The 25,107-nt window shown below is 45.7% G+C and overlaps 1 long non-coding RNA gene across 1 annotated transcript in view; it reads left to right on the top strand.

Annotated features, from left to right (window-relative positions):
• Positions 1-21,543: 21,543 nt before the first annotated feature.
• Positions 21,544-25,107, top strand: part of LOC108519075 (uncharacterized) — a 48,737-nt gene continuing 45,173 nt past the window's right edge. The window contains exon 1 of the long non-coding RNA XR_001882510.1: positions 21,544-21,864. This is a non-coding gene — a long non-coding RNA (uncharacterized LOC108519075). The remainder of the gene's footprint in view (positions 21,865-25,107) is intronic.

Consider the following 25,107-nt stretch of genomic DNA (forward strand, 5'->3'; position numbering starts at 1 on the left):
GACCTTGAACAAGCCCTTCTCTTTCTGTGTGTTTCCTGCTCCTTATCTGCAAAACAACAGTTTATAATCAATCCTGGCCAAGCTTCTTCCGAAAACCCACAGTACTGGGACCTGATCCCAGGTCACACTTACCTGCAATGAGAGGGAGGTTGGCCTTCCGGGCTCTCTACCACATGCAGATTTCAATCACAATACCTGCCTCTCATCTTCTTTCCCATTTCCCCCTCACTCTGCTCATAGCAGAGTCTCTCTAGTCTTTGTTTTGATACTTTAGGAGCAAGTAAGAGAAAACCTGACTCAAACCATTTTTAATAAAAAAATGTAACGGGTTTGTGCATCTGAAAAGTCCAGCAGCTCAGGACCCTGTTTCTCTCAGTATCTCCAAGTTCTGCTTGTTTGGTGTTTGAGTTCTTCTCAGGGTGAGTCTTTCTTCATGGTTTCAACATGGCCCCTGCCTCTTGGGAAGACGTGCTTCCTCGTTTATCCTCAAAGATGGGAGGCGGGGGTGCAGTGAGAAAGCATCTTCTTGTACAACCATCCTAGAAAACCCTGGGCTTTTGGCTGGGCATGGTAGCTCATTCCTGTAATCCCAACACTTTGGTAGGCTGAAGCAGGAGGATTGCTTGGGCCCAGGAGGTCAAGGTTGCAGTGAGTTGTGATGGCACCACTGCACTCCATCCAGCCTGGTCAACAGAGCAAGACTTCGTCCTGACAAAAAATTAACAGATTAACTGGGTATGGTGATGTATACCTATAGTCCCAGCTACTGGGGAGGCTGAGGTGGGAGGATAGCTTGAGCCCAAGAATTCAAGGTTGTAGTGAGTTATGATCACGCCACTGTGCTCCAGCCTGAGCAACAGAGTGAGACCCTGTCTCTACAACAAACAAACAAAACCTTGGGCTCTCACCTAGCTGGATCCATGTATGATGCATGCTTAGCCCTGAGCCTGAACAGTAACTGTACTAATTAGTTTAGGCCTAAACACTGTGCCCTCCCCTAGAACCAGAGGTGAGCCTGCCTCACTGAAACACAAGCTCTGCTAAGGAAGGGGTTCAGCTAAACAAGTGGGGTGCAGGTATCATCAGAAAAGAATGGGTATCGGGTGGCTCTGATCACCTGATGGGCCTTACAACAGTCCTTGGTTGGTATATTGGTGCCAGTACCAATTGGTACCTTGGGTGGTATATTGTTCTCTGATGGCTTCTGTTGAAAGAAATTACCACAACCTTGGTGGCTTAAAAAAACACAAATTAATTCTCTTACAGTTCTGGAAGCCAGAGGTCCAAAATCACTTTCACAGGGTTGAAACCAAGTTGTTGGCAGGGCCGTGCTGCCCTGTGGAGGCTCTAGGAGAGAAGCTGTGTCCTGGCCTTTTCCAGCTCCTAGGACTGCGTCCCTCGGCTCATGGCCCCTTCCTTCATCGTCAAAGCCAGCAGCGTAGCACCTTCCAATCTCTCTCTGTTTCTGTAGGCACATCACCTTCTCCTCTGTTTCTCTCCTCAGACCGTCCTGCTGCCCTCTAATGAGGCCCTTGTGACCACAGTGAGCCTACAAGGCAATTCAGGATCGTCTCCCATCTCCCATTCAAGATCCTGAACTCTATCCCATCTGTGAAGTTTCTTTTGCCTGATGACATTCACAGGTTCCAGGGATTAGGATCTGGACATCTTTGGGGGCCATTGTTCCATCAACCACAGGTGGCTCTCCTGCTGCCGTGGGCATAATTACGTGTACCTTCTTGGTGCTTCCCAGGCCTTTCCTAATACCAGTGCAATGGCATTTATCACATTTTCATCCTGGAATCCTGTATGTATTTACAGGTCTGCCCACTGGGCTGTGCGCGCCTTGGTTCTATGAACTTTCTATTTATTTCCCCAGTAAGCATGGCAGCATGGCTGGCTCAGAGCAAGTTCTCAATGAGTGAATAGATAAATCTCTTCGCCCAAGCAATGTAATGCAAATTGAAAGCACAAGACCCGAGGGAACCTGGAACCAAGGACAACTCAGAGACATCATGGGGTTAACAAAAGACCCTAAATCTCAGGCTCAAATCTCCAGGCCCCTTCTGCTGCCTCCATACTGAGAGAGTTAGCCAAGCACATCTTATTTCCTGGAACCTATTTTTAAAATCCCTCAGTACTAACGAGCAACATTGTAGCTATAAATAGAAGCCATGGATTTTATGATCAGGAAAAATGAGTCCATCATATTATAAAAAATATACCCACACACACTCCCTATTTATAGCTCAAGGATTTCCACAGCTGAGTATACTCACTGAGAACCCCTGGCTGATTTTCCTTCCAGCTGAACAGGGCTCATGGAAATGTAGCAGGCAGGAGGAAAGTATGTCATCCTAAATTGCGTTTATTTTTGAAAACCTACTTTCTAAAGAGAAGGGGATCATGCAAAATGTATGTAACTGACAGGAGTCTTTTAGGAAAAAAAGAATCACATTGCTCGTCATGGAATAGCTCGGGGTTCGGAGGGTGAAGGTGAAGCATCCACACAAAGACATTCACTGTGAAACACACCAGCCAGGCCAGAATATTCAGGACCCAGTGAGCCTCTCTGAAATAGAAGTAATAGACAGTCTGCATTGAGCTCTTACTATATGCCAAGCTCTGTGCTAGGGACCTGCATGTATTATTTCCTTTTACCATTTCAACAGACACAATGTGCTAGTCCTATTTTTATTAATCCCTTATTGCACGTGGGTAAACCAAGGCATAGAGAGGCTGAGCACGTGGGATTGGAGAGGGAGCCAGCATTATGAAGCACAAGCCTCGACTGTCAGTATCATGGTTTCAGAGAGCAGGGAGAAGGTGAGTGGAGACCCGTCTGCACATGTTTTCCATTTGGTGTGCAAGACCTCCATCATCAATCTCTGTCTGACTCCTGGGACACCCCTTCCTTCTCTTTCCAAATCCTTCTCCTACCTCTCCTCCCTCTCAGCTAAATGCATCCTAGAGAAGGAGACCATTGCCTTACTGGCATAGGCTCAGGATGATGTTTATCATATCCACCCTCCAGCCTGGGAGGCCATGGCCAATCAGGACAGCTGTTGACCATAAACTGCCAGGGCCACCATACAGTCCTGTTCTGTACCCAGGAAGGTTTCCTTTATTCCAGCTAGATGCCCTCCTTATTTCTGTACCTCATCCAGTCCCACCACTGCTTCCTAAGATAGCTTTCCTAATTACCCCTGCCCTTGCCACTTTTCCTCAACTGGCCTATGTCTTCCTAGAGGACCGTATCTATTAAAATCACCCAAGTTGCAAGACCCCAAATGTCCTTGGAAAAAGCAGATGCTGCAAATATCAGGTGTCAGCTCCCAGGAAGCAGGCATAGATGGTCACAGAGCTGAGGCCAGAGGAATATCAGTTCTCAAGTTCCAGACTGTCTAACAAAGAAACTGAGACCCAACTCAAGGGAACCTCCATCCCTGGCCAGTGGTGGAACCAATACAGGGTCCAGTTTTCCCAAGAGTGAGCATCAGATGTCATGTAGGAGAATTCTGAGCAGGGTCATGCCTGTGGGCAAGACATATCATCTGTCAACTTTCTCTTTTGGAAAATGAGCATCTAAAATAAGATTTTGTAATTACTGCTCAGTAAGATCTTCTTTGTCTCCTCTACCACGCTCTTGTCCAGGTCAACATGAGATCTCCCGTGACAGCAGCAACACCCTCCCACGTGGTTCCCTTTTCTTTGCTCTGTCCTTTCTCATTCCCATTCGTTCTTCACACTTCAACCAGCAAGGTCTTCCAGAAACTCAAATTGGGTTATGTCATCCCTGCCTCCTCTCTATGATGTCATCCCTGCCCCATCCCAGCCCTCCAGGTAAATCATAAACTTCCTATGACCGTTCTTAAGGCCTTTCATGGTGTACAAGACCCTGTCCATTTCTCTAGTCTTTCCTGTTGTTGCTACACAGGAGGCTTTTGCTCCAGCCAGAGTGAGTCACTTGCAGTTCCCTGAACCCATCTGCTCTTTTGTGGCCCTGGAGTCTTTGCTCAAGCTCATAGGAGTTCTGTGGAAATAGAGACTGTTTTTCATCTCTTTATTTCTTGGTTTGTAGGGGATGCTTAACACCTGTTAATGGAATAAATGGATGGATGGGCAGATGAATGAGTAAATGAATGTATGAAAATACCATTTTCCGCCTCTGGAATCCACCTGTTTTCCAAGACTCCTTCAGTGCTTTCTCACCTTCAACCTCACCTTTATTGTATAGTCTCTCCTGGACATCACCTCCAGTATATGTCTGGTACAATTTCATTAAGCCTTCCCTGATCCCAGTTACTGCAGCCCAGTATATATTTTCTGTATGCCTGCCTTCCCCACTAGACTGTACCACCCAAGAACAGAGACAATGTTTTGAATGTGGGTTGATTCCCGGTGCCCAGCATGAGCTTTAATGACTGAATGCACTGAAAAGCTGTCTGGCCATATGCATGAATGAAAAAGCTCAGTGACGTATGGTCATATGGAGAGCTAGGGGAAGAGCTAGGGCCAGATCCCAGTGATCAGTTCTCTGTTCTTTCCAGCATGTCCCAGTGTAGATAACAAGCTGGGGATTTCACTAGTTTCAGAATTTTTTCCAGGTCTCCGGAATGCCACAAAACACACCAAGCAAGTAGGAGTCAATTCAAAGTGACCAAACCAGAATATGTCTGCCCATGATGCCGAACTCAATCACTGTCAGTGGCTTCTTTTCTGGAAGAATGGTATCCAGGGCACTGCTAGTTTCACCTTGGATCCTGAATGACTGGATTACAAAACAGGTGATGATGCCTTGGGAGAAAGGTGTTGACAGCAGGAAGATGGGAACAGATTTCAGAGCTGGGAGTGGTTCAGAGTAGCAACAAGAGCCTCGGACAAGAACCTGGATTATTTTTTCAACTCTGTTACTGATTTACTGGTCTGTCTGGGCCTTGGCTCACATTTCCACAATATGATGGAAGTAGAATACATTTTCTCTAAGGCCCTTCCAAGTTCTGAAGCTCTGTGTGTTTATATCTCCAAAGCTTATCTGAAAAGACACAAATGATTTGAAGGTTAATAATGAAGACAGAACTTTTCCAGTAACGTGACAAGTAGTAGGCTTATTTGCCAAGTGTTCAACAATCAACAACAAATGTAACAAAAATAAGAAGAAAGATAAAATTTGGAAGGTTTCTTAAAAATAAACCTACTAGATTCAATGTGAAATTTAATAACGTACAAGTAATATCCCAACCGTGATCCACCCCCATTACCTGGAAGATCTTTGCTTCTGCTGATCCCCGTGCCTTCTTCTAATAGAAATGCCCTTACAACTATTGTTTGCCGTAGGGTAGGGAGAAAGGAAAGAAGGAAGGAGAGAGGGAGGAAGGGAGGGAGGAAAAGTGGGAGCAAGGAAGGGCAGGAGAAACCCCTTACAAGATTGCAAAGTACTTTCATGTAGATTAATTTAATTTGTCATAAGAAGCCTCTGAAGCAAGTCTATGATTCCCATTTTACAGATAGAAAAACAGAGACGTAGAGAAATCTCTTGCTAAGCTCACACTATTAGTAAAAGGCAGAAATGTCAATTATGGTCATCTTGAGTTTCCATTCTATGGAGCTGACAATAGGATAGGAAAGAGAAAGATCAAAAACCAGTATCAGCCACGTAAGGGCCATCACCCGCCACCAAAACAAAGTGATGTCAAACCTGCCTTATCGGATAACAGTCATTAATGTAGGTCAGTAATTTCATGTGACTGAGTTACAGTGACAAAAGCTAACAATGGCTCTCATCTTTTGAAAGATGGGACTTTGTTTAAAGCACTCAAAAGAGATTTCCCACACTGAATTTCCTACATTAAAATTTTAATTAAGTGCTACATAGCATAATAAAATAACTACCCATTTTGTCCATTCCTTTGTCATATTTCATCTTCACTGCTGCCGCTTTAAAGATTTTCGATTTTCTCTATGAGTTACACTAATTTCTAATTAGCATCATTTTGAAGTTGTACAACTTCTGGTATTTCAAAGGAAATCAAGAGACAGAAAAGAGCCACAAGATATGATTGATGGAGAAGGTAAACTTGGCACTTCCGCAACACGCATAACTGCTCAGTTTGAGTGACTTGGCTTTGAAAGGCATTCGTTGCAAAGCAAGGAACATTTGTTGTGAATCTAGTGTTTGGCATGGGGAAGGGGCAGATGAAAAGACGAATAGACTTTGAGGAGTTCAAAATCTGCTGGCAAAGATGGACCCAACCCCACTTAGTGAGTTCTACAACAGTTCTCTCCCAGCTTCTTGTACTGAAATACCATTTTTAACCATCTTTGCAGCCATCTCTTTTGTGGGTGTGTTAAATGAAAAAGGAGCATCTGCCCCCAGGTCTGTTAATAATAAATTTCACAGCAACAATACTATTATTGCTAACAAGGACGATTAACATTTGTATCATGCTTTAACACTTACAAACCACCGTCACACTCAATGTGCCTTAAAACTGCAGAATTAGAGAAGTTTGAGTCAGGTAATATTTTTCCACTGAAAATATTTATATTCAATTTTCTACAACTAGCAAATTTGAGACATTATTAACTTTTTTCAAATATTGTAAAGAGAACCCCTTGTGGGCCATTTCCAACTATGCCAAAATGCATGCTGACATCCTTCAAATATTAAAAAGAGCAAGCAAAACATTTCAACTATCTGGACTATGTGAACCAAGCCAGTGGGGAATGCACATGACTCTGCAGAAGCAAAGAACATTATTCAGCAAAAAAGACATGCATTCTGCATAAAGCTATAAAATAATTTTTTCCTAGAGCATATTTTTAGATCATTGTACTGCAAGAATGCTGATTTCTTTCTAAAACAAATTGACTATCAAGAATCACTGAACTTCTGTAAAAGAATAGCAACTTATCTAAATTTCCTGTTTTGACAAGCATTAAGGAAAATTATGTAGGACTAACAGCCACAAGAGGAATGTACTATATAGTTCTTATACTTTTGAGACTCTTAATCATATCAAAACAAATAATTTCAGTCAGCTAAGTTTGTACTTGGTACACCAAATATTCTTATTGCCATACTTAATTCATGGACTCAAACCATTGGCTATTCAAGGCTAAGGGCATAGAGGAGCCGGCACATGCAAGTCTCTCTCCATGGTACTGAGTTGCCCATCCTCTCGCGTTAGGGTCTAGTTGTGTCTCTTTCCTGCTGAGAGGACCAGATGCAGAGTTAGGATTTAGACCCTGTTCCAGCTCCATCACTACATAACTAATTGTGTAGCCAAGGTCACATTATTCACTTGTTTTCTCTCACCCTCAATTTCTTCAGAATGTAAAATGAGCACATTAAAAAGAGGGCTCTAAGCTCCAACATCCTGTGGTTTGGTGACTTAAAATTGCCAAAGTAGGGCAGGCATGGTGGCTCATGCCTGTAATCCTAGCACTTTGGGAGGCCGTGGCAGGCAGATTGCTTAAGCCAAGAGTTTGAGACCAGCCTGGGCAACATGGCAAAACCCAGGTTCCACAAAAAAAAAAAAAAAAAAAGCAAAAATTAGCTAGGTATGGTGGTGTGCACCTGTGGTCCCAGCTACTCAGAAGGCTGAGGAGGGAGAATCACCTGAGGCCCAAGTAAGTTGAGGCTGTGGTGAGCCACGGTTGTGCCACTGCACTCCAGCCTAGGTGACACAGTGAGACCCTGTCTCAAACAAAAAATAAAAAATAAAAATAAAAAAGATACTGTGAAAATATTTGAACAACTGGCAGGGTTCTCAATTTGATTTATCAAAGTATAATTAGGGTCATCTCTCATATATCATGTACTATGTTAGGTATTAAAAGTACAATTACATATTAGTTAGAAATTTTTTGGTTGAAATGGACACAAAACATACTGGCTTATGTGGGGAAAAAAAAGGTAATAATGTCAGCTAATTTATTGGGTCATGAACCAAACTTGTAGGATTTCAGCTGGGAGTCAGGTACAATTGGAAAGAGAACCTGCAACACCCTCAAATCTTTATTTTTTTCTGCTTTATTCCAAAATGACTTTTACCCAGAAGGTGTGTGGCAGATAGAGTTTCAGGTGGCCCCCAGTTATCCCAGCCTCTTAGCACTCACAACCTTATACAATTCCCTATCCTTAAGTATGGGCATGACTTGAGAGTTACCTCTCACCAATAAATATGGCAAAGGTAAAATGGTGTCACTTCTGTGATTATGTTACCTAAGACGGTAATGTATTTCTTGCTAACGTGTTTTTTCTTGCTGGCTTGGATGAAGCCAGTGGGCCTGTTGGGGAGGCCCCAGTGATAAGGAATTGGGGGCAGCAGCCTCCAGTCAACAGTCACGTAGGAACTGAAGGGAGCCTCTGGCCAACACCAGCCAATAACAAACTCAGACCTTCGGGTCCATGGGCAACAGCACCCAATTCTGTCAACAGCCATGTGAACTTGGAAGCGGATCCTTCCCCAACGGAGCCTTGAGATGAGACAGGGGCATCTGTTCCCACCTTGATTACAGCTTGCAGATGAGGCCCTGGTGCAGAGGACCCAGCAAAGCTGTACTCAGATTTGTGACCCACAGAAACTGTGAGATAGCAAATGTATGTTTTTGAAGCCACTGAATTTGTGGTAACTTGTTATATAATAGATAAATAACATGAAGGCCATGGCCACTAAAATCCCTGAACCTGCATCTCAAGCTTTGGAACCTGGGCAGGGCTGAAAACCAGTTTTTCTCCTTTCCTGTTGAAAATTCCTAATGAAGAGCTTTGATCATCCCAGCTTGTGTCAGGTATCCACACTACTAACCACTGAGGCCAGGGAGGTGGAAATCCGCAGGAGGCAGCAGCCTCTATTCTGGCTGATTGAATTGGATAGAACATTTCCCACGACAAGAGAAAAAGTGCAATTATGGACATGCCAAACTGTAGCTGCCCAACGCAAATGGTGAACAATGTACACATGTTCTTTGCCCATGATCAAGAGGCAGGTGTACATGAGTTAATTGCCTATTAAAATCAGTTGTTTCTGTGCTGCAGTAAGGGCAGTACAGATCTTGAAGAAGGACATTTACACAAACTTGAGAGTCACGAAAAAAAATATCCAGGGAAAGTGAAACTTAAGATAGCAACTGAAAACTGAGTGGGAGTAATCCAGGTAAAAAAGGGACAACTAAGAATGCCTCAGACATGGAAGATATCATGTGAAAAATGCCCAGGCACTAGAGAAAAAAAATGAAGTAGCTGGTTGGTTCCAAACATCTTTAATACACTCAGACCACAGAGTGGAGAGTATGCTAGGAAAGTGCCAAGAAAGAGGCTGAAGAAATTATCCAGGGCTGGGACATAAAATACCTGGTATTAGTCAAAATTCCTAGTGCCATATCACAGACTCCATTCTTAGTTGGCTCACAGGGTTAAGACACCATGCAGTCAGCAACTCTGCAGCCATGGTGATACCCAGCACACCAGAACATCATGGTTGCCCATTCCCACTGTTGGCACCCGTCATCCCACACTGGATAACAAAAGCTCTCCCGGAGAAATTAGATTTCCCGCCCTTCTGCCTGGTGGGAGACTATCTCCCAGCTCACCACTGGGTCTGCTGCTTCAGGTAACACTTTGGCACCCAGCTCTCACAGTGGGGGTCTGATTGGAAGAAGCCTGTCTGAGCTTGCCTGCGTCCGAGCTGCAAGGAAGGCTGGAACGTGTTATTGTGGATGCTGGTTTTATTCCATCATAAGAATGTGGGAATCATATATGGGAACTGTCAAAGTGTAGAGAGGTTGTTCAAAAGATAAAGACATCCATAAATGACAGCTGCCCATGAAAGGCTTCATGAGCCAACCGAGAATTTTGCCTTTGTCTTGGGGGATGTCATCAAAGGGGTTTGGGTAAGGGAATGGCATGCTTCCTCTTAGAGTTTAGGAAGCTCACTTGATGTAGAGGGTGGAGGATGAATTGGAGGCAAGGAAGTCAGGTGGAAACCTGTTGAGGCACTCAGGTGAGGAAGTCCAAATGCCAGGAATAAAGTTGAGGCAATGGGAATGGAGAGGATACCTCTGGGTGGATCCTAGAAGGCACATAAAAAAGTATTTTCTCTTAAGTAGACAAAAATACTTAATAAATTACCATTCTTTTCTGCACACCCACTCCCCATCCTCCACCCACATCTTAGCAACACTTGGGGATATTCCTGTCTACCTAGGGTTACATTTGGATTTTTAAATACATTTTCCCAAAGAAATATTACAGTGGTGGGCCATGTGGGAAACCTATCATTTGTAATATAGCTTCTCTGACAAATGTCTTTTAAATATATACTGAGCATGGAATCTTTGTCAAATGAAATCTAATATAAAGTCAGCGAGGACAGATGTTGGGTGAGTGTTGTGTTTTTTGGTTCAGAACTCTGCCCTCCCTTTCTTTCCAAAACATCAGCCTGGAGGAAGCTCTGCAGAATCCTGGGGTATCATGTTGCATGGTTTGAGAACATGTGCCCCTCAAAAGTGTGTCTTGAGCTTACTCAAAAAGCAGAACTGACTCTCAGTTGCTGTTATCTGCTGCTATAAGTACTAGGTGGATTCACGGGGGAGAGAGAGGAAAAGGAAGACAGGAGCTACCAGAGAAGGTTTCTCGGAGGAAGGTGGCTGGTGCTGAGCCTCCAAGGATAAGAAAGATATGCCAAGGAGGAAGTAGCAATAGGAGTGCTCTATGAAGAGCTGATGCTGGCAAGGGCACTTACTGGAATTAGATGAGTGGTATGGTGGGCAGACTATAAGATGTCCCCACTGGTCCTTGTCTCCTGGGAGTCACACCCTCATATAATCTCCTCTTCTTGAATGTGAGCAAGATCTGCTTTTAACAAATAGAATACAGCAATGGTAATGGGACGTCACCTCTGCCATTAGGTTACATGAGATCTTGGTTTCTGTTTTTCTTGCAGCTCTCTTTTTTGTCTTCTGGCCTTGCACACTTTGATGAAGCAAGCTGCAATACTGGAGAGGCTCATGTGGCAAAGAATTGCCGGGGGCCACTGGCCAGAAGTCATCTAGGAAGTACCCTCAAGGAGCTAAATTGTGTCAACAAGATCCGGAGAAAAGGCCTGCAGTGGACACATCCCCTGTTGAGCCTTCAGATGAGCTCCCAGCCCTGGTTGACACACTGATTTCAGCCTTGAGAGAGACCCTGAGCAGAAAGCTCAACTGAGTTGTGCCCATCTAACTGTGAGATCACGTGTGTGTTGTTTTAAGTCACTAAGTGTTGTGAATATGTTACACAGCAAAAGATAGCTGATGTAGTGACTTTGAGCATGTTCTTCACATTCCTGACCCTCAGCTTTCTACTCTGTAAGTGTGGGGGAATATGTGAACCACCTTTCAGGTTTGGTGGAGGGATTATATAAAACAAGACATGGAATGCCAGCATTCTGTAGAGCTAGTTGTAGATGTTCAATAAGCAGTAGCTACAGCCACCACCACTAACATCAACCATGCATAAAGGAGAAATAACCCTCAGTAGATTTTCGCAATCTGTGCCTGTCTGTCACTTACTGGAAGAACCAATATGGCCCTGTGAACCTCTCCCAGAAATCTAGCACTGGAATAAGAGCTAAAGACAAACAAAACATCTCTAGATGCTTTAAACCCCTCAGTTTCTAGGGTTGGCCCTAACGATGCACGCTTCTTGATCACACTGCACCAAGGAAATCCCAGGTTCAGTACCATGGCTGGATCTGTAATACACATTCATGAACTGATCTTATGTCAGGGGAGAGAAGGGCAACATTGTGCTAGTTTTTTAAGGCAGCATTCCCAAGTTAATGTAAAAAAAAGTCCACATTTTCTTTATCATTCCTCCATCATGTTCAACCCCCAAAGAAGATTACAACCTTCAGATATTAGTTACTTTCCAGTTGTAAGAGTTAAGATTAACAGGGTAAACAGATATTCTGTACTGCTTTACCAGAAAAGCTTGGCTGATCCAACAGATTTTAACTCTGTAGGACAGATTTTGCTGTATTTGTGCTTTCCTTTTTTTATTCTGTCTTCCCCAGAGGAGTATTAACTCAAAGTCATCACGAGAAACCCGTTGCTGCTTCCTGCTTTTTATATTATCGCTTGCATCTTTCTCTTTCATAATTTCTCCAGTCATTTGATTAAGCACACACACACGCACGCACACACACACACCCCAAGGATGCCATCCACTTCTAAAATGGCAACAATTTGATTGGAAAATGGAGAGTGTATAAAAGCATTTTCATAGCCACCCATTTCACTTTCATCTACTTTCCTGGTCTACTCAAGCCAACAGCAGGACTTTGTTCTTTAAATGTAAAAGCTGCTATGGAATGCAGTTAGTGACTGAACTTAGAAAGGAATTAAGAAGACTGAAGTGGGTTGGAAACTAACAGAGAGGTACCCTTTGGACTTGTATTTTCAGTGATCTCTAATAAAAATGTGATGGATTTCAATGATGTTTTAACAAGGTTGCTGATACTTAAATCTTAAGTGTTAAGAAAAAAAACAGATAAGAGATGAAAGAACATTTTTTTCTTTGTCCAAAGTAGGTACGGTGACTGTGTTTTTGAGTGGGTGAACTCTGAAAATAACAGTAATTTGACACACCAGCCATTAAGAAGGCAAAGAGGTAAGTCTGTCAGCCACTGCTTGTTTTGTTAGTCTGAAAAGTGAGAAACTATTTCTTGAAAGTTCTGCATTTTTGTTCATTGATGTGACAGAAGGTGTTGCATTTTATTAGCAATAGCCTTTGCCTATTCATATATACATATATTTTACTGTTAGCTTTAAATTAATGGCTTCTAACAATTGGAAATATTCATTAGCTAAGTTTGGATCTTTGAAGATTAAAAAATAGCCTTTTCCAGTCACTGCTTTTTCATCTGAAAACTGGGAATCATGATGTGTGCTTGTGGTGGTAGTATGAATTTTATGTAGAAATAATATACATGAAAGGGCCTGGCACAGAATAGAGGCTCAATTAATGCTGCTGCTGCTGCTGCTGATGATGATGATGATAATGATGATGATGACGAAACTAAGCAGAGATGTATAATATCCTGATTATTCCTATGGAAAGCATAAGCTTTCTTTAATCAATGAAATGTCTTTAGACATTGTCCTAGATGGATTATGAATATGGTCACCCTAGCAATTCAACATTCCTGTGTTTCATGAGATATTTGTAAGTCATCCAAAGCCCCTCCTTATTCATTTAGAGGAATCTAGAGCAAGGGACTCCAGCTGGATTTGGCTTTATGCAGAGCTTCAGACAGGCCAAGTCGGCCTATGGCTGGTTTGTGAGAATAAACAGAAGTTTTAGGAAGGATCTAGATTGGAAAGACAAGATGAGGAGCCCTTTGCCTTCCTCATCATCCATTAAGAGACTCTCCTTCAACGTGACGGAGGCAATCATATGATGGTTTGCTTCAAACTTAGCAGATGACGTGGTTAACTGGGTCGGGGGTGGTGGCTCGAGAAATGGTCTCTGATCCTAGTTCAGCTCTGTGGCATGTCATCTCTTAATTACCGTGGCTTCCCTGTCACTGGAGAATATTTGTCAGCTTTTAGAACAATTAACATTATGGAGAGTTGAGACTAAGAGGAAGAATGAGGAACTTCAACAACCTTTACATTTTTAGTAATTTTATAGGTATGTCTATTTTATGGACAGTCTCCCCAGCAGAACTGAATTACTACATTAATATTTATCCTTGGAATAAGGTAATGTGTGCTTCAGTGTATGCGGAGCAATTAATTTAACAATGCTCTCCAATCTTACCTTGGGAGCTGAAACCAAGCATGCTGACATCAAGTAATTATAAATAAAATATATAGGAATCATTTTGTTTGTACTTAACTGGGGACAAAGCTATTACTCTCTTGCCCCCTGTATTGTAAGTTATCATTTAAAAAAAAAGAAGAACCACCTCTCATTTAGGAATTCAACACTGTCCAAGCTATGGCTGGGGGAGATAGATAAAACAAGGCTAAGGTTGGTGTGTCCTGTGGCTTGGTGGGGAGGTGAAAAGGGAAGATTCAGCTAGAGAGGAGACCTCAGCACTGAGATTAGACAATCTGCGTCACAGGCAAAAATGGGAATAGAAGATGAAGGAGCACTGGGCTGAGGGTATCCCTGTGAATACATGAAACGTCTGTGGCATTTTTATGTGATGCTTCTTTCATGTCTCACCAGGAGGACATCCCTGACATTTTCTGTGCTCTTTTAAAATTCCAAATAAACACAGCCACGACACCAAGACTTCTTCTATCGGGAGAGCAAACATGAGTTTGGTTCAAATAGGTTTTGAGCATGATTAAGTGACTGAGAGTGGATGTGTTAAGGCCTGAATAATATCTGAATGCTTCTCAGGTGAAAACCTCTTAGGGGTATCTGTCTCGCAGCTGGGGAATCCTGCCAATGGCAACCAACCACCTTGATTATCTAACTGTCACCTGCAAACAAAAACAGCAGCAAGAAAAATGTAAAATGTAAAACGTAAAATGAGTTTGTTGCTGCCGTCTTACTTTGATGGGAGAAAGGAATGAAAACTCAAAGCAATGAGCGCTTTAGAAAAATCAGTGCCTGGAATTCACCATGGTGTGGACTGGATCGAGCCACTCAGGATGAGGGAAGCAGTCTTTGCACAAAGACAGTAGAAACAGGAATTAATCAATTTGGCCTTTGCCGATGCTATTCATAAGGGGACATTATTTGTTTCTGGTTGGGAAATCTTGGCTTCAGCACGCAGGCTGTGGATTACTGCATAAGAACATTTTCTTTTGTTTCCATCACATCACGGTGTTTGCAAGACAGTCTGAGATGGGAAAATGGAACCTGTTTGTATTCAATCTGGTTGAGAGAAAGATAACGAAACGGCCACAGGCTTTTTTTTTTTTTTCTAAGAGATGATTTTATTTATTTATTTTGTGCCTGTGATCCTACTTGGAAATAAAGCAAATTTCAGTTAATAACATTGTGCAGTATTGTTACTTTGCTAGACAGATACACCACCGGCTGAGTATATCCCTCCCCCTGCCTTTGGAATCTACCAGGTCCTCATCACATTCTGGCCAAGCTAGGTGGGGCCGAGGTGACCAGCTCCTCAAAGGCAGGTGCTTTGTCCAGCTCAAGGTCTGGCAGCGAATTTGCTGAATGATGTCCCCAGACACACCAACAGAAGCCCAACAAAACTAATTTTGCTGGTACCATACCTCATTCCTTTCAAACACATAATAATGTATGAGCCACATGGGTATAAAGGTGACCTAGAAATGATCCACACAGTTATTCATTAATGAGCTTATTCATCAATGAGTGCCTCTTTCGCAGTGGGAGAGGCTTGGGTGTAAAAAGATTTCCAACAGATGTTCACCCTTGAGATTGCCTGGATTTGTACTACATCTATCTTGTCATATTAAACAGGCAGAGAAAGCCACTGCTCACTTTGATGGGCATTGGATACTGGTATGAAAACTGTAGTCCTGAAAGCCTGCGGAGGCTGCTTCATAGATTATTCATTTATAGTTGTGACTATTGTAACAGGCAGACAGCAAAGAAATTTGAGTAATTGTCATTAACTGTTGGACTCTTACAATCTCAAAGGGACCTTATAGGTTACTCAGACCCTTTTCAACATCACCGCTTAACAAGGCTTCAGCTTTTGCTTGAATGCCGCAAGTGATGGGGAACTCACTACCTACCAAGAGAGCCCATTTGTTATTTATATTGCTGTGAGTTAGGAGTTAGAAAATTGTTTCTGTAAAGGGCTGGATACTAAATGCTTTAGGCTTAGTGGACCATTCAGTCTCTGTAGCAAGTACTCATCTCTGTTCTTGCAGCATAGACAAGACAAAAACGAATGGGTGGGCACTAGAACCTTGTTTACAGAAGTGGTCAGTGAGTTAGATTTGGCCCATGAGCTGTGGTTTGCTGACCACTGTTCTAAGGGTGAAGGTGTTCTTTCTCGTCTTGAAACAAAGCAATTGTCTTCCTGGTGGCCTACTCCAACCTCTTTGGGCCACCTGTAAGAGCTAATCAAGCTCTGTCCTATAAGAAAACCCTGCAGCTATTTGAAATTGATGGCATCCTCTTTCCAAATCATCTCTTTTGTGTTCGTCACTTCTCTCAGCTCTTCCCAGCTGTCCCAATCTCAATCTTTCACCACCTCCTTGGTGTAGTCGGTTGATGATCTCATTTCGATAATCTCTCGATATGGGTGTTGCACAGCAAGATTTCCGACCTGAAAGCCGATCCTAAACAAATGTTTGAGTCCTCTTCACTTCATTTCACCTGTGCTTTATGGTGCTCTTCACTCAGGCCCTGCCACTCACACAGGCTGTTCTACTCACGTGAATGCAAATGAGTTAAACTGCTGCTCAGCCCAGAGGCTGCAGTCTGTCTGGACAAGCCCAGCCAGTCACCCTCCTGGCCTCCTGCTAACCAGGGGGCTCTGCTGGATAGACACTGCCCCTCCCTGGATTAGCATTTTCTTCCTTCGAAGCTGGAGATGCTGACAGAGTCAAGTGAGCTCAGGAAGAAGGACATGCATTGTGAACTGTAAAGAGCGATGTGCAAGTATTAAAAATTAACAGGACCAGGTTGGAGGCGGTGGCTCATGCCCGTAATCCCAGCACTTTGGGAGGCCGAGGTGGGCAGATCACAAGGTCAGGAGATCGAGACCATCCTGGCTAATGTGGTGAAACCCCGTCTCTACTAAAAATACAAAAAATTAGCCAGGCGCAGTGGTGGGGGCCTGTAGTCCCAGCTACTCGGGAGGCTGAGGCAGGAGATTGGCGTGAACCCGGGAGGCGGAGTTTGCAGTGAGCCAAGATTGTGCCACTGCACTCCAGCCTGGGCGACAGAGTGAGACTCTGTCTAAAAAAAAAAAAAAAAAAAAAAAAAATTAGCAGGGCCAGACCACCCAGGAGGAAGCCCTGGGTTCAAGTCACAGGGTCTGTCAGGTATCAGCTTTGAGACTGAGGAATCCTCCAGACCAAACCCCCATATATATGATGAGAGCCAATGAAATGTGGGAAATGAGAGGTTTTGAACACCTCAGAGCACCATAAAAAAATAAAACATCATTAACAGTATAGATACTGATTTTTAGAAAGGAAAGATGCTTCCAATCTTTGCTGAGCCATTTCTAAGGAAGTCCTTTCTCCCTCTTGGGTCCTACTATCCCCAACCCCATATCATACACTTATCTGACTACACTTCACGTAGTGTTTCTTCTCTAAAGGGAACAACTAGGTTTGACCTCTCTCCGTGGGCTCTATTTTTCAGTATTTGAAAGTCCTTGCAAGCGCTGCTCCTGGACTTGAAATATTTCTGCTCCCTAACCCCCAAACCATTTCCCTTTCATTTGACTGACTCCCACTTATCTTTCAGACTCATCTTAGAAATCTCCCTCACCCCAGGAAGGCTTCCTCAATCTCCTAGATCCAAGGAAGGGCCTCTTTTTTGTGCAACCACATGACCTAATAAGTGCTCAATTAAACACTTATTAAATGAATGAATGCATAAATGAAGGACTAGATTGTGGATCCAATAGGCTAATATCTGCAAAAAGCTGGGAACAGATGTACTATTTATGTGTCTCATGCAAACAATACACTCATTACAGACTGCCAAGCCCTCTCACACAGAAGGACCTGTGAAGTGTACTGTGTGCCTCACCATGTCCCTGCAAAGTGTGGAGGCTGGTAGGGATCAGGACCCCATTGTCCTTATGAATGATGGGAGGAGCCTCAGTCAAGCACAGCCACTAAGTCTTGGCCTGGGTGGCTGTCTGGAGGCTGGATCCTCTTACAGCTACCTGCTCCACTGTCTCACACTCACCACCCCATAGGCCAGACTCAGCAGATGGCCTTGCCTGCTCCTTCAGGGAGGAAACCAGCATTGACAGAAGGCATGGGCTCCCCTAGCTCCCTCTCTGCTTGCTTCCCTGAGAGCTCAAAAGAAGGGCAGTCCCTGCACAGTTTCGAAACTTTTCTTCCACCTGTGTCCTTCAGCATCCCTAGGACTTGCTCCATGTCTTCAACTTCTTGTCTACCTGCCTTGGGTCTCTCTCTCTCAGCTCCTGCACATGAGAGCTGCTTGTTACCAGCTCTGGGATTTCCCCTGCGTATTCTTCCTGATTAGCTTGTTCTTGCTTCTGCCTTATCACTTGCCCAATATTTACAGATCCTTGGGGACCCAACTCAGATGCCACCTCCTCTGGGCAGCCAGCTGCAGTCCCTGCAGACAGGTATAGTCACTTTCCTCTATGCCTCCAAGAATAGTATTTGGTAACCTCTATAAGATAGAGCATAACAATTCACAACAACTATGAGGGTCTAATGATGAGAATAACTATCTTTTTATCAACAGCTCACTTTGTTCCAGGAACTATGCTGGAGACTCCACGCACACATCTCATTGGCAATCCTAAGTCTCAAGCAGCCACTAGCTATGTTACTATTGTTATTTTTTTCCTTTAGCCTGGCAGACAGTATAGGAAGTTGGGAACTTGGGCTTGGGGTTAGGAAGACTGGATGACAAATCCCCAAGTCCATCATTGGCCAGCTGCGTGACTTTAGGGAACTTACATAACCTTTTCGAGCTTCCCTTCTTAAGCAAAGATAATAGACCCACTTTACAGGGTTTGGTGAGATTAAAATGAGCTTTCCTAGATAAAACTTGTGGTACCTGGAATTCCTGACATGGTTTAAGCCCTCAATAAAAGCACCTATGAGGATCCGGAAGACAGAAGACTTATCTAAGTCATTTTTGCATCCCTGGTGCCTAACACTGTGCCTGACTTCAGTAGATACTCCTTACAAAGTCAGGAAGATGTTCTTCCACTGCACTGCTAAGGAACAATCCCTGTGTGGCCATAGGGATCATGGGCTTCCTCAATCCTGGCTTTCCTGTGCACTCCCTACTTCCTATTATTTGAGAAAAACAGGAAGAATGACTATGTAATGTAGGAGTCTTCCCTGCTCCCCTTTTCCCCACGCATACACACACCAATAAAAGATGTATGTGCCAGCTTTTGCTGTGCTCAAACAACATTTTTCAAATCTCCGCAAACCATGAATGAGACATTTGTGCCATCAAATCGCACTTCCTTACATGCTGCTTTGTTTCCTGGAATAGTGGGACGCATGGAATCCAAGCTCTGAGGTTTCATTTATTGTAAGCACTGGGCTGCCTGACAAATTAGGTATCAAACTCTACCTGCAGATTGGGAAACTGGGGCTGAAGAAAGAGTCGGCTGCCAATTTGGCACCAAGAATAGTCCAGCTCCCTGTCTGCAACTACCCATAGTAACTGGTTGGGAAATTCAGAGATATTGCTCCCAATTTCACTGGAAAATGTTGGAATGCAACTGTTATACACAGGTTGGGATGCAAAGTGCTTTTCTCAGAAAAGTGTGGCCTTTGGACCCTGATTTCTTAAGACACAAGGTTTCTGTTTCGATACACTTGCAGGGTTTTTCAACAGGAGTTACTGGCATCTCAATAATAATAATAATTGGAGGAAATGTCTTGTCACTAAGCCAACAAAAATCACTCAGACTCTGCTGTTTCCCAAAGCCCCTCATGGAGGTACTCTCTCCTGTAGAGCTGCAGGGCTAGGGTGTGGGTGTTCCTGGGCAGGCCTGATTCCCCTAAATCTCTGCAGAGTCTGTCCTCTGCATCTTTCTCCCCACATCCATACCAGAGAGGAAGACAGAAAGGCCAGCTAGGGAGGGTATGGGTTGGTCTTGTGGGTGAGGTGGCAGGTGATTCCTATTCTGTAGCAGGAATGGGAAGGAAGCAGCCTTTTGGTAGGCAGGAGGATCTTCTGGAAAGTAGGGGCAGAAGGTTCCTTGCACCATCCAACTGGGGAAGGGGCACAGTGGTGGGCCCTGGTAACCTGCTAACCAGGATGTCTGGGTTCTTCCCCTAGCTCTGCTTCTGAGGCACCCAGCGGACCTGGGCAATTTGCCCCCCCCCGTCGTGTTTCCCGGCACTTGCCTTACCTCCCTGGACGTTGGGGTGGATTTTGGTGAGGTCCCAGAGAATCAGGAGACAGGCTGCTTATCTTCTAGAAAATCATGTTCACATTCATGGAAGGCCTTGGGTACTAGTACTTAGCTATGACCTTTGGAGACAAGGACTCCATCTTCCTGAAGACGGTAAAAACGTCCTGCGTACTGCAAGCAATTGGAGGGGCCTGGATTTGAACCCCAGTCTGTGTCAGAGGTCCTAAGTCCTGAAAGCGGAAGGCGCCCTGAGGCAGGTTATAGGGCCTACGAGTCGGGCAACTGGACACTGGGGTGGGTTGGGGAGGGGCCAAAGGGCAGCAGGGGTTGGGGGTGTAGTGGTTTGACCACGACATAACTACCTTCAGCTGCCAGGCCATCCTCCTGTTCCGTGGAAGATAGGAGGAGCTGGAGTGGGGAACGGAGCAACCTGGGCTTCCATAATGAAGAAAGAGCGCAGGAGCAAAATGTCCAGGAAGGAGGGAGGGAGGGAGACCAGAGGAAGGAGGAGGCGCCTCTTTCACCCGCGTCCCCAGGTCCCCATGTACGCCACGTGGGTAGGAGCGTGTCCCACACATCCACGCACCCACAGCCACATTCGCCAGGCTCCCGCCGGGGCCGGGCTCACCGCGCGCCTCTGGGTGCCCAGCCTCCACAAGCCACGTAGCCGCCACCTGCTGCTGCATCCCCACTGCGGGGACAGGAGCACTTAGTGCCTCCCTCCGTTCCCCCGCCACGCGCAGGCCTCCCATCCTCCAGGGCCAGGCGGAGGCCACGTCTTTCCCGGGCCCCCTCCCCAACGCGGAGAGGGAGGCGGAGGGAGGAGCTCGGCCCGCAGCCGCCAGCCCTCTCGGCACTGGAGCTCCCCCTCCCCTCCTTCCCCGCCCCTCGGCTGCCGCAGCCCGGCTCGCCGCGCGCGTCAGCGTGGGCTCCCCGGAGCAAGTCGCTAGGTAACGGGGCTGGCTCCGCAGACCCGGGGCCAGGGAAGCCCGCGCGCGTTGTCAGCAGCGGCGCCTTGGGGCGGGGGGCGCACAGATCCTCCCCCATCCCGGCCTGCCGAATCCCGCTCGCGCGCAGCCCCAGCGCAGGATGCCTTAACCCCCGGCGATCGCTGCAGCCGAGGTGCCCCTCCCCAGCAGAGACCCCGACGCAGCCAGCCCCTTCCTCCTTCCCCGCAGGTGCGCACTGCTCTGCGTGCGGCCGGGTGGGCGCCCCGCCGCTGCGGTCGCGGTCGCCGCTGGTAAGCTGCGCTCTGGGGCTGGGGCAGGAAGCAGTGGGGGGCGCTCGAGGAGCAGGGCAGCTTCGGCCACCGCGGCCGCCGGACCGGCCATGTGCTAAAGTTTCTGGGGCTCGGCGCCCCGCTGGGCGCGCAGCGCGGGGCGCAGAGGCGCGGTGGGTGGGGCAGCACGGTCCTCCTGGCGCCCGCCCGCCCCCGGCCCCTGTGGGGTGCAGCTCTGCGTGTTCTCATGCCGACCCTCTCTTTTTCCTTCCTCGCTGCCTCCCCGAGGTCCTCCCTCCGAGCCCCGGCGCGGGGCATGAGGAGCCCCCGGGTGCCGCCCAAAGACGAGCCGGTTGCGCGCACATCTCGCCAGCGGCAGACGGGGACATGAGCAGCGCGCACAGGGTCCCGAGCCCGGCGGCCAGCCCCATCCGGCGGCGGCCCGCGGGTCAACGCTGCCCGGGAGAATGAGGCAAGAGCCGGCGGCAGCCTCCTTTTTTTCCTCCTCTTCGCCTTCCTGCGGCTCCGGCGCTCCGGACCCGGGCCGAGCTTTGGCTCTGCTGCGTGCCCCGCGCGCCCCCCAACCGGCTCCGGATGCGCTTCTCGGTAAGCCAGGCCCTCCGCCTCGCGAACAAAGCTCCCTTTGCAGGGCCCGGAGGCCGCCTCTGGGCCCCTGTCCTACCCTCCTTCCCCACTTAGAGCCTGGAAACATTCGGGGCTTCCGATTGAATCCTTCAGTTTCCCCTGCCCAAAACCCCGCCTGGAGGCTGAACTGCCGGGGCAGACCTGGTGCTTTCCTCTGCCTTCTGGAGAAAGATGCGGGCTTGACATGCAAGCTGGAGACCTGTCTGGTCTAGATAATGGCATGTGTATGCAGCTGGGTTCAGACTTAGCATTTGGGGGCAACAACTCTTACTTAGTGGGTGTCCAGGCCGTGCCGGGCAGTGCGCCTCAAAATCGCTCTGGGAAATAGGTTCCTGTTTCTCCTTGGCCCCGATGAGGAAACTGAGGCTCAGAGAGGTTGAATGACTTAATCAAGGTCACAAGGTTAGGAAGTGGGAGACCAGGATTGGAAACCAGGGTACTCTACTTCCCTGCCAGACTGTTCCCTTTGTAACAAACACACCTGTCTCATTTCTTCTACTGACTTCTTCCGTCTCAAGAGTCATTGCATGTGTGTGAATATACTTGCTCCAATGAGTATCTGTTCTGATGAAATAAATTGCCGGTAGCATGCACTTTTTGTTCATCCTGCCATCACGTTGCTGCCAACCCCTAATGTGTACTCCAAGTATAAAGCTAATTTTTAGTTCAGATGAGGGGATAATATGTTTTCCTAGGTGTTCTCTTTCCTGGGGTTCTGTTTTCCCAGTCCTCTTGAAGGATGGGAAAGACAGTGGTTCCTCCTGTGTGCCCAGCACATGCTAGGCCTCAGAACTGCATCCTAAACCTTTCCCTGGGGGCAGGGCTCATCAAGGTTACCTGCCCCTGGTTTTGTAAATCTTGGAGATGGTTACTTAACGGGAGCGGGGGCTGATCCCAGAGGGCCACTGTGCAGGGGCTGGCCCAGCGTTGGCTCATATTTGCCAGCCCTCAGTGTCAGCAGAACTTCACACTTCTGAGCCCAAAAGAAAAGGAGTTTTAATGCAGATCCGCTGCCTGATGCATGCCCCCAGTTCTCTGGCTTGCCGCTGTTAACTGTTTGCTTAAGTACATTTAGTTCAGTCCTGAAGCGGGAAGCTACATGGAATCAATTGATCCTGGTCTGAGGGGCTTGTTCCAATGGTGGAGTCACAGTGTTGAGCTCAGCTGTCTACACGTACATTTGTGTTGGTGCAGAGCAAGTCCCTTAGCAGTAGGGGCCTCTGTGTCTCTGTTAGTCAAGAGCAACTGTGGACTGACCGGCCCCTCAGACCCCCTTCAATTAAGTGATTCTATGAGTGAAAGAACTAGTAAGTTACAGGCTTGAACTAGGGTGTCTTAGTCCAGTGATTTGGACAAACGTTCTACACTGAATGGGTTGTTGATTTCCAAGAAGAGTACTTGGTTTCCAGGGAGCTGCGAGATTCAGGTTCAGCCCAAAAGAGGTGAAGCTGAAGCTGTGCTTAGTAGATTATTTATTGGGCTAACACATAGTGGCTATAAAATGTTCCAAGCTACCAGATTGGGGTTATAGGACCGGTTAGGCCTTTCAGTAGGAGAGATGACATTAACTCCTAAGAACTGATGACATATAATGCATTAACAAGATGCCCAGCAGGCTACAAAGCAGCAAGCTGGTGAGCTTTTCCTGACCCTCCCAAAAAGAATCAATCTTATTTGCATAGGTAAAGCATTCTCAACGCAGACAATTACTGCAAATAAATAAAGTGATTTATTTTTTTAGACTCTCCCAACTCCATTGTTTGCTGAGTATATTAGGGAAGCCTGGAGCCTGCCTGAGCTTGGCTGTAGAGGGGCTGGGACAGGGAAGGTGGGCCACAAGGGTGTTCAGACTCTGAGTTAGTTTTTGGCTGTGGATTAGAGCTAAATCCATCACTTTGACCTATGGGCTGTTAATGGGGTTGTCATGGGTCTTTTTAAGATATGGATTAATGAACCTCTTAAAGTGTTGCCGAATCCCAAATGAAACGGGCGTGTCCCACCTTTTTCCCAGAAACAGCTCTCAGCGGGTTTTGTGACTGTTTTAAATTCACAAAACCAGAGCAAAGCTTTCATTTTTCACAGGCTCATACAGTCTGCAAAGGAAAAATAATGCATCTTGTGTGGGGATATTAATCTCCTAGCATTGTGTGTTTTAGCTTCTCATGATTAACTGGTAAGGGTTTGAATAAAAATGAACGCAGAGAAACAATCTTCATTAAGTTGCTTTTGAAAATGCTGAGGTAATTATGAAATAACGATTTTTGTGTCATAGATCATACTACTCAGAGCCAAAGGTGGATTACATCACAAAACATTACTCTTGTTACTGATATTTATTTTTTAATTCATTAGTTTTCTCATATTTTTTGCTTTTTTTCTCCCAGTGTGAAAATAAGCAATCAAGAATAAATTTTCCTTTCCAGTTTTCTTTGTCTTAAACTCAGGGTTTTTTTTTTTTTTTCTGTGAGATCCCTAAAGCTGAACTCTGCCACACCATGCATATTATGGCCTCATGTTAAAATATGTTTTAAGGGCCTCAGATTTCTTTTGGGAGAACAAGAGGGTTATGTGTAATAAGTAAATAACAACGATGAGACATTTCCCTTGTTTGCTTACTATTCCAAGTCAGAGGTTGAGACCATGCCCTCATGATTGCAGCAGCCACACTTAGGATCGTGAGGACACAGCCCGAGTGCTGTGGCATTTCTGCCTCAGTGAAGAGGCACAGCTGGACTGATCGGAGTGTGGAGGAAAAGAGCAGCTTCCAAAGGCCAGGAAACCTGGGATTTATTCCTGACTCAGTTAATTGGCTTTGTGGCCATGGACAAATTATTTCAGTTTGCTGGATCTGGGTTTATATATATGCAATGGGTGTGTACGTTTGCATGTATATGTGTGTATAGTATTGGTACCAGCCATCACCCTCCAACTCTAAGTTTGAAGAATCCTCAAAATTTGGATATAGCTGGTTATTAATAGCTCCAGAATGCTCCGTACTTTAAGGTTACATAACATCCCGATTAGACATTCTTATAAACAATAAGAAATTGGTGATTATCGAAGATATGCTGTTTATTACCCTAAGTGGAGACTCTGCACCCTGAATATGTGAAGGAGGATGGAGCTTTGATCTTAAAGGTGATTATGCCGGCTTCCCTATCAGAGTCCCCTTGCATGGTAGAGGCTCAGCACAAATCTGAGAGC

Source organism: Rhinopithecus bieti, unplaced genomic scaffold (genome assembly GCF_001698545.2).
Source record: "Rhinopithecus bieti isolate Rb0 unplaced genomic scaffold, ASM169854v2 scaffold_41913, whole genome shotgun sequence".
Lineage (NCBI taxonomy): Eukaryota > Metazoa > Chordata > Mammalia > Primates > Cercopithecidae > Rhinopithecus > Rhinopithecus bieti.